The sequence below is a fragment of the Canis lupus genome, chromosome 18 (assembly GCF_003254725.2).
Source record: "Canis lupus dingo isolate Sandy chromosome 18, ASM325472v2, whole genome shotgun sequence".
NCBI lineage: Eukaryota > Metazoa > Chordata > Mammalia > Carnivora > Canidae > Canis > Canis lupus.
The window spans coordinates 40,401,207-40,415,326 of NC_064260.1; the positions used below are offsets into that span (position 1 = coordinate 40,401,207).

Sequence of the window (14,120 nt, forward strand, 5' to 3'; positions counted from 1 at the left end):
GACAATTATCAATAAAGCTGCTGTTAAACATCCATGAGCAGGTTTTTATATGGGTATAAGTTTTCATCTCCTTTGGGTCAATGCCAAGGAGTGAGATTGCTGGATTATACAGTAAGGACATGTTTAGTTTTGTGAGAAACTGAAAAAACATGTTCCCAAATGGCCAACCATTTTGCTTTCCCACCAGCAATAAATAAGAGTTCCTGTTGCTTCACATCCTCACCAGCATTTGTTGGTGACAGTGTCCCATATTTTGTCCATCCTAACAGGTGTATCATGGTAAAACATCATTTGAGTCATTTGCTTATCCAAAATGTGCATATTGATTAATAAAAAAGGTTCATGAACTTGAAGCAAATTGGTCAAAACCTCACAATTGAAATGTGACAGGTTCAGAATCTCTGCTGTGTTTGACCTAATATACACATATTTAGTCCCATCATCATATTAAGGTCAACTTATGTTGAATTCTACATACAGTACTGTTCTTCATAAAGTTAGATTTATTCCGAGGGCAATGGGTCATTACATACAGTTTCTGAAGAGTGAGCAATGGAATCAGAATTGTCTATTAAATTGTTTCTTTATTTCTTCAGGTCCAAAGACTCACATTTTACAGATAGACTCCTTATAGTTCAGTTTAAAATGTGAATGCCAGATTCCTGGGTGGGAAGGAGTAACATAGCAGACACATGCTCACACATGATAAGCTAGCAATTATGGAAAACAGAATCATCTCTGATAAGTCTGGAGACCTACTAAGGGAAGAAGAACTTGAGGGAATGATATTAAAAATAGGGCATAACACAGCTGAGGTGAATGACAAGAACCACCTTGACCTGATAATTGTCATTTCTGGGTACAGGATGAAACTCAGGATCCATGTTTTATGAGAGCTTTGGTCAGAGAGCTAGGGAATCTCAAGGACACATCTGTTTTTCTCTCATTTGTGAAATAGTGAAGCCACATAATATAACAGGAGAGAAATAGACTTCTAAAAACAATACAGTGTTCAATTTTATTCTTTTCTTCATGTAACATAGTGTTTTAGAGGTTTATCACATTGCATTATCAGTAGTTCATTCCTTTTAGTAAGAATAGTATTCCACTGTACGGCTCTCCCACATTTTGTATACTTATTCACTAGCTGATGGACGTTTCAATTGTGTCCAGGTAATGGCCATAGTGAATGAAGCTGATGTGACTACTCATGTACAAGCTTTAGTGAGGACATATATTACCATTTATCTCAGATTGATACCTGAGCATGGAATTGCTGAGTTATATGTTAAATGTATGTTAGCATTTTAAAAAATTGCCAAACTGTTTCCAAAAGTGGTGGTGCTCTATTACATGTCCACCAGCAATGTATGAGAGTTCCCATGTCCCCATAACCTCACCAAAAGTTCGCATTGTCAGTCTTTTTAAATTTAGCATATACTTGTTCAAAATATTCTCTTATGACTCATACTTTCTGTAGAATCTGTGGAAATGGTATTCTATTCATTTTGGATACAATCTTTATCAGTTTGTTTTTTGGTTGCACATCTTACTGAATTGGCTAGGTCTTTCAGTAAAATATTGAATAATGTTAATTAGAACTGGTGATACTAAGTGTCACTTCTTCCAGATTCCAAAAGAATGACTTTTGGTATATCACAATTCAATATGTTATTGGTTCTAAAAATTTATAGGCAATAATTTATGCATTGTTACAACTATGGTCTTTTTTTTTTTTTCAAAATTTTATTTAACTTTCAGTTAGCATACAGCAAAATATTAGAGTTAGGTGCGGAATTGTTTTTCTTTATTTTATTTAATTTGTTTGTTTCAAATGTTTATTTAAATTCCAGGTAGTTAATATGCAGTATAATGTTAGTTTCTTTTTTTTTTTTTAGTTTTTTTAATTTTTTTAAATTTTTATTTATTTATGATAGTCACAGAGAGAGAAATAGAGAGAGGCAGAGACATAGGCAGAGGGAGAAGCAGGCTCCATGCACAGGGAGCCCGATGTGGGATTCGATCTCGGGTCTCCAGGATCGCGCCCTGGGCCAAAGGCAGGCGCCAAACTGCTGCGCCACTCAGGGATCCCATATAATGTTAGTTTCTGGTGTAGAATTTAATGATCCAATACTGACATATAACACCTAGTGCATTGGCTAGGATAAAGTGTAGTTATAATTAGGTGGTAACAAATCAACTCTTGATGTAATAATGTATTTTTTGTCTTAACACAAGCTAGGAATTTACCTCTAAGTGTTGGTATACATTTTTGATAAATACTATTTGTTATAATTTTAAAATTATTCTCTACTTTCCAATATGATTTATTTCCATTACCTTTTACCTTTAAAAAGCTCTTAAAGTAACATATACTTGAGCTTAAAAGTTACATTTTTATTACTGTTTTGTACTTTAACTGCATTGTCATTAGATAAGTTGCTCTACAGATAATTTGACATTTGTCAAGAATAGTTTTGTGGGGGGAGGGGCAAGATGACAGACGAGTAGGGTCCCCAAGTCATTTCTCCCCACCAACTTACCTAGATAACTTTCAAATCATCCTGAAAACCTCCGAATTAGGTCTGAAATTTAAAGAGAGAACAGCTGGAATGCTACAGTGAGAAGAGTTTGTGCTTCTATCAAGTACAACTTGTTTTTGGCCACTCTGCACTGAGCGAATATACTAGAAGGAAAAACTCACCTCAAAAAAGACTCAGAAACAGTCCTCTTTCCCACAAAGTTACAAAATTTGGATTACAATTCAATGTCAGAAAGCCAATTCAGAAGCACAATTATAAAGCTACTGGTGGCTCTAGAAAAAAAGCATAAAGGATTCAAGAGACTTCATAACTGCAGAATTTAGATCTAATGAGGCCAAAATTAAAAAATCAATTAAATGAGATGCAATCCAAACTGGAGTTCTTAACGACTTGTGTTAATGAGGTAGAAGAATGAGTAAGTGACATAGAAGACAAGTTTATGGCAAGGAGGGAAGCTGAGGAAAAAAGAGAAACCAATTAAAAGATCATGAGGATAGGTTAAGGGAAATAAATGACAGCCTCAGAAGGAAAAATCTACGTTTAATTGGAGTTCCTGAGGGTGCTGAAAGGAACAGAAGTCCAGAATATTTATTTGAATAAATCACAGCTGAGAACGTCCCAAACTTGGGAGGGGAAACAGGCATTCAGATCCAGGAGACAGAGAGATACCTCCCTAAAATCAATTAAAACTACTCGACACCTCGACATTTAATAGTGAAACTTGCAAATTCCAAGGATAAAGAGAAGATCCTTAAAGCAGCAAGAGACAAGAAATCCCTGACTTTTATGGGGAGGAGTATTAGGGTAACAGCAGACCTCTCCACAGAGAACTGGCAGGCCAGAAAGGGATGCCAGGATATATTCAGGGTCCTAAATGAGAAGAACATGCAGCCAAGAATACTTTATCCAGCAAGGCTCTCATCAGAATAGAAGGAGAGATAAAGAGCTTCCAAGATAGGCAGAAACTGAAAGAATATGTGACCACAAAACTGGCTCTACAAGAAATATTAAGGGGGACTCTGTAAAAGAAAGAGGAAGTCCAAGGAAGCAATCCACAAAAACAGGGACTGAATAGGTATTATGATGACACTAAATTCATATATTTCAATAGTAACTCTGAATGTGAACTCTGAATTCATATATTTCAATAGTAACTCTGAACGGGCTTAATGATCCCATCAAAAAGTGCAGGCTTGCCTACTGGATAAAAAAGCAAGACCCATCTATCTGCTGTCTACAAGAGACTCATTTTAGACATAAGGACACCTACAGCCTGAAAATAAAATGTTGGAGAATCATTTACCATTCAAATGGTCCTCAAAAAGTAGGGGTAGCCATCCTTATATCAGATAAATTAAAGTTTATCTCAAAGACTGTAGTGAGAGATGAAGAGAGAGACTATATCATACTTAAAGGATTTATCCAACAAGAGGACCTAACAATCATCAATATTTATTCCCTGAATGTGGGAGCTGCCAAATATATCAATCAATTAATAACCAAAGTTAAGACATACTCAGATAATAATACACTTATACTTGGTGACTTGAATGTAGCACTTTCTATAATCGACAGATCTTCTAAGCACAACATCTCCAAAGCAACAAGAGCTTTAAATGATACACTGGACCAGATGGATTTCACAGATATTTATAGAACTTTACATCCAAACTCAACTGAATACACATTCTTCTCGAGTGCACATGTAACTTTCTCCAGAATAGACCACATACTGGGTCACAAATCAGATCTTAATTGATACCAAAAGATTGGGATCATCCCCTGTATATTAACAGGCCATAATGCTTTGAAAATAGAACTAAATCACAAGAAGAAGTTTGGAAGGATTTCAAACACGTAGAGGTTAAGGACCATCCTGCTAAAAGATGAAAGGGTCAACCAGAAAATTAGGGAAGAATTTAAAAGATTCATGGAAACTAATGAGAATGAAGATACAACCATTCAAAATCTTTGGGATGCAGCAAAAGCAGTCCTGAGGGGGAAATACATCGCAATAAAGCATACATCCAAAAACTGGAAAGGACTCAAGTAAAAAAGTTAACCTTGCACCTACAGGAGCTGGAGAAAAAATGGCAAATAGATTCTACACCCAGCAGAAGAAGAGAGTTAATAAAGACTCGAGCAGAACTCAATGAAATAGAGACAGAAGAACTGTGGAACAGATTAACAAAACCAGGAGTTGATTATTTGAAAGAATTGATAAGATAGATAAACAATTAGCCAGCCTTATTATAAAGAAGAGAGAAAAGACTCAAATTAATAAAATCATGAATGAGAAAGGAGAGATCACCACCAATACCAAGGAAATAAAAACGATCTTAAAAACTTATTATGAGCAGCTTTACGCCAATAAATTAGGCAATCTAGAAGAAATGGACGCATTTCTGGAAAACCACAAACTACCAAAACTGGAACAGGAAGAAATAGAAAACCTGAAAAGGGTGATAACCAGGGAGGAATTGGAAGCAGTCATCAAAAACCTCACAAGACACAAAAGTCCAGGGCCAGATGGCTTCCCTGGGGAATTCTATCAAACGTTTAAAGAAGAAACAATACCTATTCTACTAAAGCTGTTCCAAAAGATACAAAGACATGGAGTACTTCCAAACTCGTTCTATGAGGCCAACATCACCTTAATTCCAAAACCAGACAAAGACTCCACCAAAAAGGAGAATTATAGAGCAATATCCCTGATGAACACAGATGTAAAAATTCTTGACAGGATACAAGCCAATAGGATCCAAAAATACATTACGAAGATTATTCTCCATGACCAAGTGGGATTTATCCCTGGGATGGAAGGCTGATTCAACATGCATAGAGCAATCAATGTGATTGATCATATCAACAAGAGAAAAAACAAGGACCATATGATACTCTCAATAGATGCAGAGAAAGCATTTGACAAAATACAGCATCCATTCCTGACCAAAACTCTTCAGAGTGCAGGGATAGAGGGAACATTCCTCAGAATCTTAAAAGCCATCTACAAAAAGCCCACAGCAAATATCATTCTCAATGAGGAAGCACTGGGAGCCTTTCCTCTAAGATCAGGAACAAGACAGGGATGTCCACTCTCACCACTGCTATTCAACATAGTGCTGGAAGTCCTAGCCTCAGCAATCAGGCAACAAAAAGAAAGAAAAGGCATTCAAATTGGCAGAGAAGGGATCAAACTCTCCCTCTTTGCAGATGACATGATACTGTTGTAAAACCCAAAAGACTCCACCCCAAGATTGCTAGAACTCATACAGCAATTTGGTAGCGTGGCAGGTTACAAAATCATTGCCCAGAAGTCAGTGGCATTTCTATACACTAACAATGAGATGGAAGAAAGAGAAATTAAGGAGTCAATCCCATTTACATTTGCACCCAAAAGCATAAGATACCTAGGAATAAACCTAACCAAAGAGGCAAAGGATCTATACCCTAAAAACTATAGAACACTTCTGAAAGAAATTGAGGAAGACACAAAGAGATGGAAAAATATTCCATGCTCATGGATTGGCAGAATTAATATTGTGAAAATGTCAATGTTACCTAGGGCAATTCACACGTTTCATGCAATCCCTATCAAAATAGCATGGACTTTCTTCAGAGAGTTAGAACAAATTATTTTAAGATTTGTGTGGAATCAGAAAAGACCCCAAATAGCCAGGGGAATTTTAAAAAAGAAAACCATATCTGGGGGCATCACAATGCCAGATTTCAGGTTGAACTACAAAGCTGTGTTCATCATGACAGTGTGGTACTGGCACAAAAACAGACACATAGATCAATGGAACAGAATAGAGAATGCAGAAGTGGACCCTGAACTTTATGGTCAACTAATATTCAATAAAGGAGGAAAGACTATCCATTGGAAGAAAGACAGTCTCTTCAATAAATGGTGCTGGGAAAATTGGACCTCCACATGGAGAAGAATGAATCTAGACCACTCTCTTTCACCATACACAAAGATAAACTCAAAATGGATGAAAGATCTAAATGTGAGACAAGAATCCATCAAAATCCTAGAGGAGAACACAGGCAACACCCTTTTTGAACTTGGCCACAGTAACTTCTTGCAAGATACATCCATGAAGACAAGAGAAAAGCAAAAATGAACTATTGGGACTTCATCAAGATAAAAAGCTTCTGCACAGCAAAAGAAACAGTCAACAAAACTAAAAGACAACCTACAGAATGGGAGAAGATATTTGCAAATGACATATCAGATAAAGGGCTAGTTTCCAAGATCTATAAAGAACTTCTTAAACTCAACACCAAAGAAACAAACAATCCAACCATGAAATGGGCAAAAGACATGAACAGAAATCTCACAGAGGAAGACATAGACATGGCCAACAAGCACATGAGAAAATGCTCCACATCACTTGCCATCAGGGAAATACAAATCAAAACCAGAATGAGATACCACCTCACACCAGTGAGAATGGGGAAAATTAGCAAGACAGGAAACAACAAATGTTGGAGAGGTTGTGGAGAAAGGGGAACCCTCTTGCACTGGTGGTGTGAATCCAGACTGGTACAGCCACCCTGGAAAAACTGTGTGGAGGTTCCTCAAAGAGCCTCAGTGTCCATCAAAATATGAATGGATAAAGAAGATGTGGTCTATGTATACAATGGAATATTACTCAGCTGTTAGAAATGACATATACCCACTATTTTCTTCGACATGGAGGGACCCAGAGGGTATTGTTTTGAGTGAAGTAAGTCAATCGAAAAAAGACAAACAATATATGGTCTCATTCATTTGGGGAGTATAAAAATTAGTCAAAGGGAATAAATAGAAAGGTGATAAAATGAGTGAAAATATCAGTGAGGGTGACATGAGAGACACCGAACTCTGGGAAATGAACAAGGGTTAGTGGAAGGGGAAGTGGCAGGGGGTTGGGGTGACTGGGTGACAGGCACTGATGGGGCACTTGGCGGGATGAGCACTGGGTGTTATGCTATATGTTTGCAAATTGAACTCCAATTTAAAAAAAAGAAAAAATGAATTTGTGGCACAAAATAGGTTGAATTACTTTAAATTACTCATATTCACTCACCAGCTGATAAGTGTAGTTTTTTTTTATATCTATCTATCTATCTATCTATCTATCTATCTATCTATACTTTGCTACTTATTATTTTGGATCAAATCCTCTATGTCCTTCTACATGCATACACATTCAGATTTGTAAAAGTTTCAGGGTTGCAAATTCTATCAACAATGATTTTAGGAATTGATTATGGCTCTTGCTTTAAAGTCTGTTTTGTTTTATATGTAATATTAACAAAAATAATATGATATATATGTATTTCAAATACTATTTCATTGTGACTGCTTTATCTTTTTCATGCTTTTAGTTTCTTTTTTTTATCTTTCTTTTTTTAATAATAAATTTATTTTTTATTGGTGTTCAATTTGCCAACATACAGAATAACACCCAGTGCTCATCCCCTCAAGCGCCCCCCTCAGTGCCCATCACCCATTCACCCCCACCCCCTGCCCTCCTCCCCTTCCACCACCCCTAGTTCATTTCCCAGAGTTAGGAGTCTTCATGTTCTGTCTCCCTTTCTGATATTTCCTACCCATTTCTTCTCCCTTCCCTTCTATTCCCTTTCACATGCTTTTAGGTTCAATTTTTCTTTGCCCTAGGGGTTAAGTGCATTTTTTGTCAAAAGCATGTATTTGAAAAATAGTCACCAAAAGACGTGTTACAAAATGTTCAAAGCAGCTCTGCTCATAATATCCTTAAATAGGAAAAGGTCTGAATGTCTAGCAACAAGAGAATGGATCACCTGTCACATATCCATGCAGTGAGATACTACAGATCAATGAAAACAATCATAAAATAGATAAAGCATGAAGAATGAATCTCATGAACATAACAATGAGAAAATAGACACTGAGGAGTATAATCTGCATTAGTATTTTTCTACAAAATCAAACACTAGGTAAATTTCATCAACTTTATAGATAAAGATAGTGATTACTTTCTGAAGGTGGTGATTTTAAAGAACTATGAAGAGGACTTCTAGTGTACTGGTAATTTGTGACTCATTTTTTTTTAAGATTTCATTTATTTATTCATGAGAGAGAGAGAGGCAGAGACACAGCCAGAGGGAGAGGGAGAAGCAGACTCCATGCAGAGAGACTGATGTGGGATTTGATCCCGGGACCCCAGGATCACGCCTCAGGCCGAGGGCAGGCACCAAACCACTGAGCCACCCAAGGATCCCCAATTTGTGACTTCTAATCTGATTGCCAATTACATGGTATTGCTCATTTTATGGATCTACCCATTCTACACATGAAGATGATCTTTCTTCTAGTAATGAAGTTGGTCATTTTAAGCACATGCCCTTTCAATCTTTAGACTGACAAATGTTTTGTGATGGTCTTTCAAAAGATAAAATCAAACCTTGCAATATTCTTGTTTCTTTATTAGTAGCTGCTGAGAAGGTAGTTTGTCCAATTTTTCATTGCTATAAAAACTCTACTTCATGTTTTCTCCCTCATCATTTTTTCCCTGCTATTCATGCTTCTTTGCACAGTGCCTCCAGAATGATTGCACTTCTTGCATCACATGTGCCTAATCTGAAACTCTTTCAGGGGCACCTTGGTGGCTCAGTTGGTTGAGCATCTGCCCTCAGCTCAGATCATGATCTCAGGGTCCCAGGATCAAGTCCAGTGTCTGGCATCCTGCTCAGTGGAGAACCAGCTTCTCTCCCTCTCCCTCTGTTTCTTCTCCCCCTATTTTCAGTCCTGTGTGTTCTCATGCTCTCTCTCATGTAAATAAATAAAATTTTAATAACAAATGAAACTCTTCCAGGATTGTGACAAACTTCTTCTCATAAAATTCCACTATCCAGTCCCTTCTCTGTCATAATTGCTTTGTTTCTTAAGAGATCATATCGTTGAAACTATGAAACACGAGCAAAAGACCTGATATTACAGTTGAAAGATTTTAGGGTATTACCTGTTTACACTAGAAATCTTTTTCAGAAGATGCTTCATTTAGTTACAAGATGATTTCATCCAGGTATTGTGCTGCAATGCATTTGTTTTTAATTAATACATCTTATTTTTTTAGAGCAGTTTTACATTCATCACAATATACAGTAGAAACTACAGAGATACCCACCTGTCCCTTTCACTGGGACAGCCTCTCCCCCAGAGTGCTACATGTGTTACAGTCAAATGAACCTACACTGACACATCATTATTACCCAAAATCCAGTTTACATCAGGCTTCACTGTTGCTGCTGTACATTCTGTGAGGTCTGACATGTATAATGACAATTTCCAAAATGCAGTGACATACAGAAGTTTCACTACCCTAAAAATCCTCTACGTTCCACCTATTCATGCCTCTCCTATCTTTAATCCTTGGCATCCACGGATGGATCTTTTTGCTCTTTCCATAGTTTTGCCTTTTCCAGAATGTCATACATAGATTGCCCCCAACTTACAATGATTTGACTTGTACTTTTCACTTTACAACTGGGCAAAAGTGATGCATAAGTGTAGTAGAAATTGTATTTTGAGTTTTGGATTTGGATCTTTTTCTGGGTTAGTGATATGCAGTATAATACTCTTTTGTGATGCTAGGCAGGGACAGTGACACCCATGTGCAGGATGCCTGGGAGGCTCTGGTTGAGCATCAGACTTTGGATCAGGGTGTGATCCCAGGATCCAGGATCGAGGCCCACATCAGGTTCCCTTCAGGGAGCCTGCTTCTCCCTCTGCCTGTGTTTCTTCCTCTCTCTGTGTCTCTCATGAATAAATAAGCAAACTCTTTAAAAATAAATCCATGTGCAACCAAAATGCATTAGTTTTTTCATTTGCTTTGTGGTGAAATCACATCTTATTCTCTCTCTCTCTCTCTCACTCTCTCTCTCTGTCTTTTTTTATTGTAGTAGGAAAAGTTTTGGTTGTGATTCCAAATACTAACCATTTACTTACCAATTTTAGGCTGGTAGGAGCAAGCATTAAGATTATGGGAAATGATATTAAACTCTGGCCTATAGGTGGAATCAGCATTCTGATAGGTTCTCACCCTATCTTCACTGTTTATGATTATTGATTTCAGTTGGGCATCAAGAGAGTTGACCCCGAAGAACCATCTTAAAACAGATTCTACTCTAAATATTTGTTTGCACAACTGATTTCTGTATGAACTAGAGGATGTATATATGAATGTTCTATCACAAATTTAGATTAATTCATTTAGTTTTAGATCATAAACTTTTTATTAGATTACAACTTCTGAACTAACAAAGAATATCTATTATTGTGTGGTCTGGCCTCTAAGTATTTTAATAAAATTATCATCAAAATATATTCTTTTATAATTCACTAATTAATATACCATTGGTTTATGTCCATTGACTCAATTGTTTCTTCATGAAGATTACAGTACCTCTAACATCTTAGTACTCCACAAGCCTAAGTTTCCAGTTAATTTTGGAATGCAAGAATTAGTATTTCTTCCATGATTACTTTAAACCTGTAGTCCTATTGCCCCCTTCATTCTGCTTGCAAGACTGATGATATACAAAACCTGTGAGATAGTCCCTGATATTTTCATTCACATCTCCCTCTTCTCTTTCCCAGAGTTGCTTAACCAATAAACTTCTTCAAATTACTTTCATGCTTCCTTTGAAAATACTGATGGACACCAAACTTTCCTCATGGCTTTTTTCATCTCTGAATTTCTCAGAGAATAGATTAAGGAATTGAACAAAGGAGCAATGATGGTGTAAAACATAGCAAATATTTTGTCCTCAGGAAAAGTAATAAGTGGCCTAAGGTACATAAAGACTACAGGCCCAAAATATAGATGACCACAGTAATATGAGACCAACAGGTAGAGAGAGCTTTGCGTCTTCCTTCAGCTGAGAGATTTCTTAAAGTGAACAATACCATAAGAAACAGATAAGACAATAAAGGTAACTAATGTGACCATTCCTGAAAGGGCAATCACAAGGACACTAGTGATGTAAGTATCAGTACAGGCCACTTTAAGCAAAGGAAAAATATCACAAAAGTAGTGATCAATTTCATTAGGACCACAGAAGGGCAAACCAATTGCAGTAGAAAATAAAGGAAAGGCATGAATGGCCCCACCAGCCCAAGCAGCTAAGACTAGGAGATTGCATCTTGTCCTGTTCATGATAATCACGTAGTGGAGAGGTTTGCAGATGGCAGCATAGCGATCAAAGGCCATGGCGGTGAGAATGAAGATCTCAATGCCTCCAAAGAAGTGCATTGTAAAGACCTGTAACATGCAATTGTCATAGGAGATGGTTTTCCTTTCCACTAGCAAGTCACCAATTAACTTGGGTGTAACTGTAGAGGTGTAGCAGATGTCTATTAAGGATAAGTGTATAAGGAAATAGTACATTGGTTGGTGAAAAAGAGGGCTGCATCGAATGGAGATAAGGATCAGAAGATTTCCTGCCAACAGAGCAACATAACAGAGTAAGAAAATGACAAAACAAAATATCTGTATGCTCTGGTCATTTGAAAGTCCTAGAAGTATGAATTCGGAGATGTTTCTCTGGCTTGTCATATATTTACTTTGGCGTATGCTTCCACAGGGACTTAGGTTTCTGAAAGAAAGAACACATAACCAAAGGTGAAAATTAACTATATAAACACAATAACGTAAAATTTATTAAAACTAATATTGACATAAAGATTAATTTTTCTTGATTTATTGAATTAAGCTGATTCTCTTTATTTTGTCTTTTATAAATCTAGCATGACATAATTTCATAATGGCAATCATGAGAATAATTACATATTTTATTCACTGTTACTAGTACTTTTTAAAAAATTTAAATATTATTTTGATAATACATTTTATGACTATTAATGACATATTTAGATAAAAGACCTGCTAATTATATGAGTTAGTCTTAAACAAGAAAAGATTTTGTCCATATTTTCCAGTTCTTATACCTTACAAATAAAATAAATGATCCTCCTTTAAAATTACCTGAGAAAATATTCTTAATGTTCTGGGAATGAATCCTGAAGAAATGCACATTTGTTTAAAGATCCAGTTTGAACTACTGAACTTTGATTTCTGTAGAGCATACTATATTTTCCTACATGGTCAAATATTGTCAATGGATCATCTTAAACCAATGGAATTTCACTTACATTAAAAGGCAAAGTATTTGAAAACAAGACAGCAAAAGAAAGAATATCAATTAATGACTGAAATTTTTAGAAATATTCAGGAAGCCCATTAATTTGTCAAATTTTTATTTTATGAGTTAAATACAATTTAAAAAATACATAGGATCATTGAAGTTTGTGATAGCAATTGATCAAGGAAAGATAAGATTTTGAATTGCCCAAATATATTTGAATTATGCATGAGTCATGGCTCTTACTGAAAATTTCATTCTTTAGTTACAATGTGAAAAATCAAATGCCAATTAAAGGAAATAAAGGTGAAAGCAACTTGAAGACAAACTTTGTGGTAAGTAGCACTTGGTAGTATTTGTTGCAATAATGACTAAATGTAATATTCAGGAAATCACATCTTTGTAACATTTATCTTAAGACATTTAATCGGGGCAAAATGAGTGTAGGATAATGAAAAAACATCTAGAAAAACTATTTTACCCACTAAGGAGGAAATATCTGATCCTAGTGGGTTTGCAAGAACTAACACATCTTCTACCTTAGTCTGATTCTGAAGTGACAGACTTATCTGACCATCAGGTGTTTATTTTAAAAATAAGAAATGTGGGCACCTGTGTGGCTCAATCCATTGAGCAGCTGCCTTTGGCTCGGGTCTTCATCCTGGGGTCCGGGGATCAAGTCCCAAGGTGGGCTCCCTACTTGGCTAGGAGTCTGCTTCTCCCTCTACTACTTCCCCCTCCTCATGCTCTCTCACATGCTCTCCCTCTCTCAAACAAAATTAAAAAAAAAGAATAAAAAATTGTAAATCATGTTGCAATATTATTTAGCAACCATCATCTGGAGTGACTCACAAATTTAATATCAATGTTATTGATAGGCGTTAAGAAGATTTTACAAGGCAAATAATTGACAGCTATGACATTTTTAGAATGGTCTCTACCTTACCACATCAATTCTATTTTAAATTACTACTCGCAATTCTAACCTCATAAAAGTAGACATTTTCAATTTGTTCCTACTTTGCTTTCAGAATCCTAACAAGGCTTCCTATCCTCCATTATATAAAAAATAAAATAATTACATCACTACTTATATCATAGAGTGTTCAGCAATTAACAGTAACTAAAGAATCTGAGAAGTTTTAGGAGCATGAGGATCATTGACTTATCTTCTGTTCATTACACCTGGTACTGGTATGTGTTCATGAGTTAGAAACAATGTTAATTCTTAAGATATACCTAATTACTATAACAAACTGATTTATATGTAAGTAATTTTTCTCTGAGCCTAAAAAGAAGAGACATTAAGAGAATCCTAGTAATTTCTCTGATTTGAAAAGGAATACACTGTATATATTAAAAGACAGGAATTCTGATTCTTCCTCAATCTGGGGCTATCTATCA

General features: G+C 36.1%; 1 pseudogene; it reads right to left on the bottom strand.

Moving 5' to 3' along the window:
- Nucleotides 1-11,206: 11,206 nt before the first annotated feature.
- Nucleotides 11,207-12,130, bottom strand: LOC112663114 (olfactory receptor 4P4-like; annotated as a pseudogene).
- Nucleotides 12,131-14,120: the final 1,990 nt, after the last annotated feature.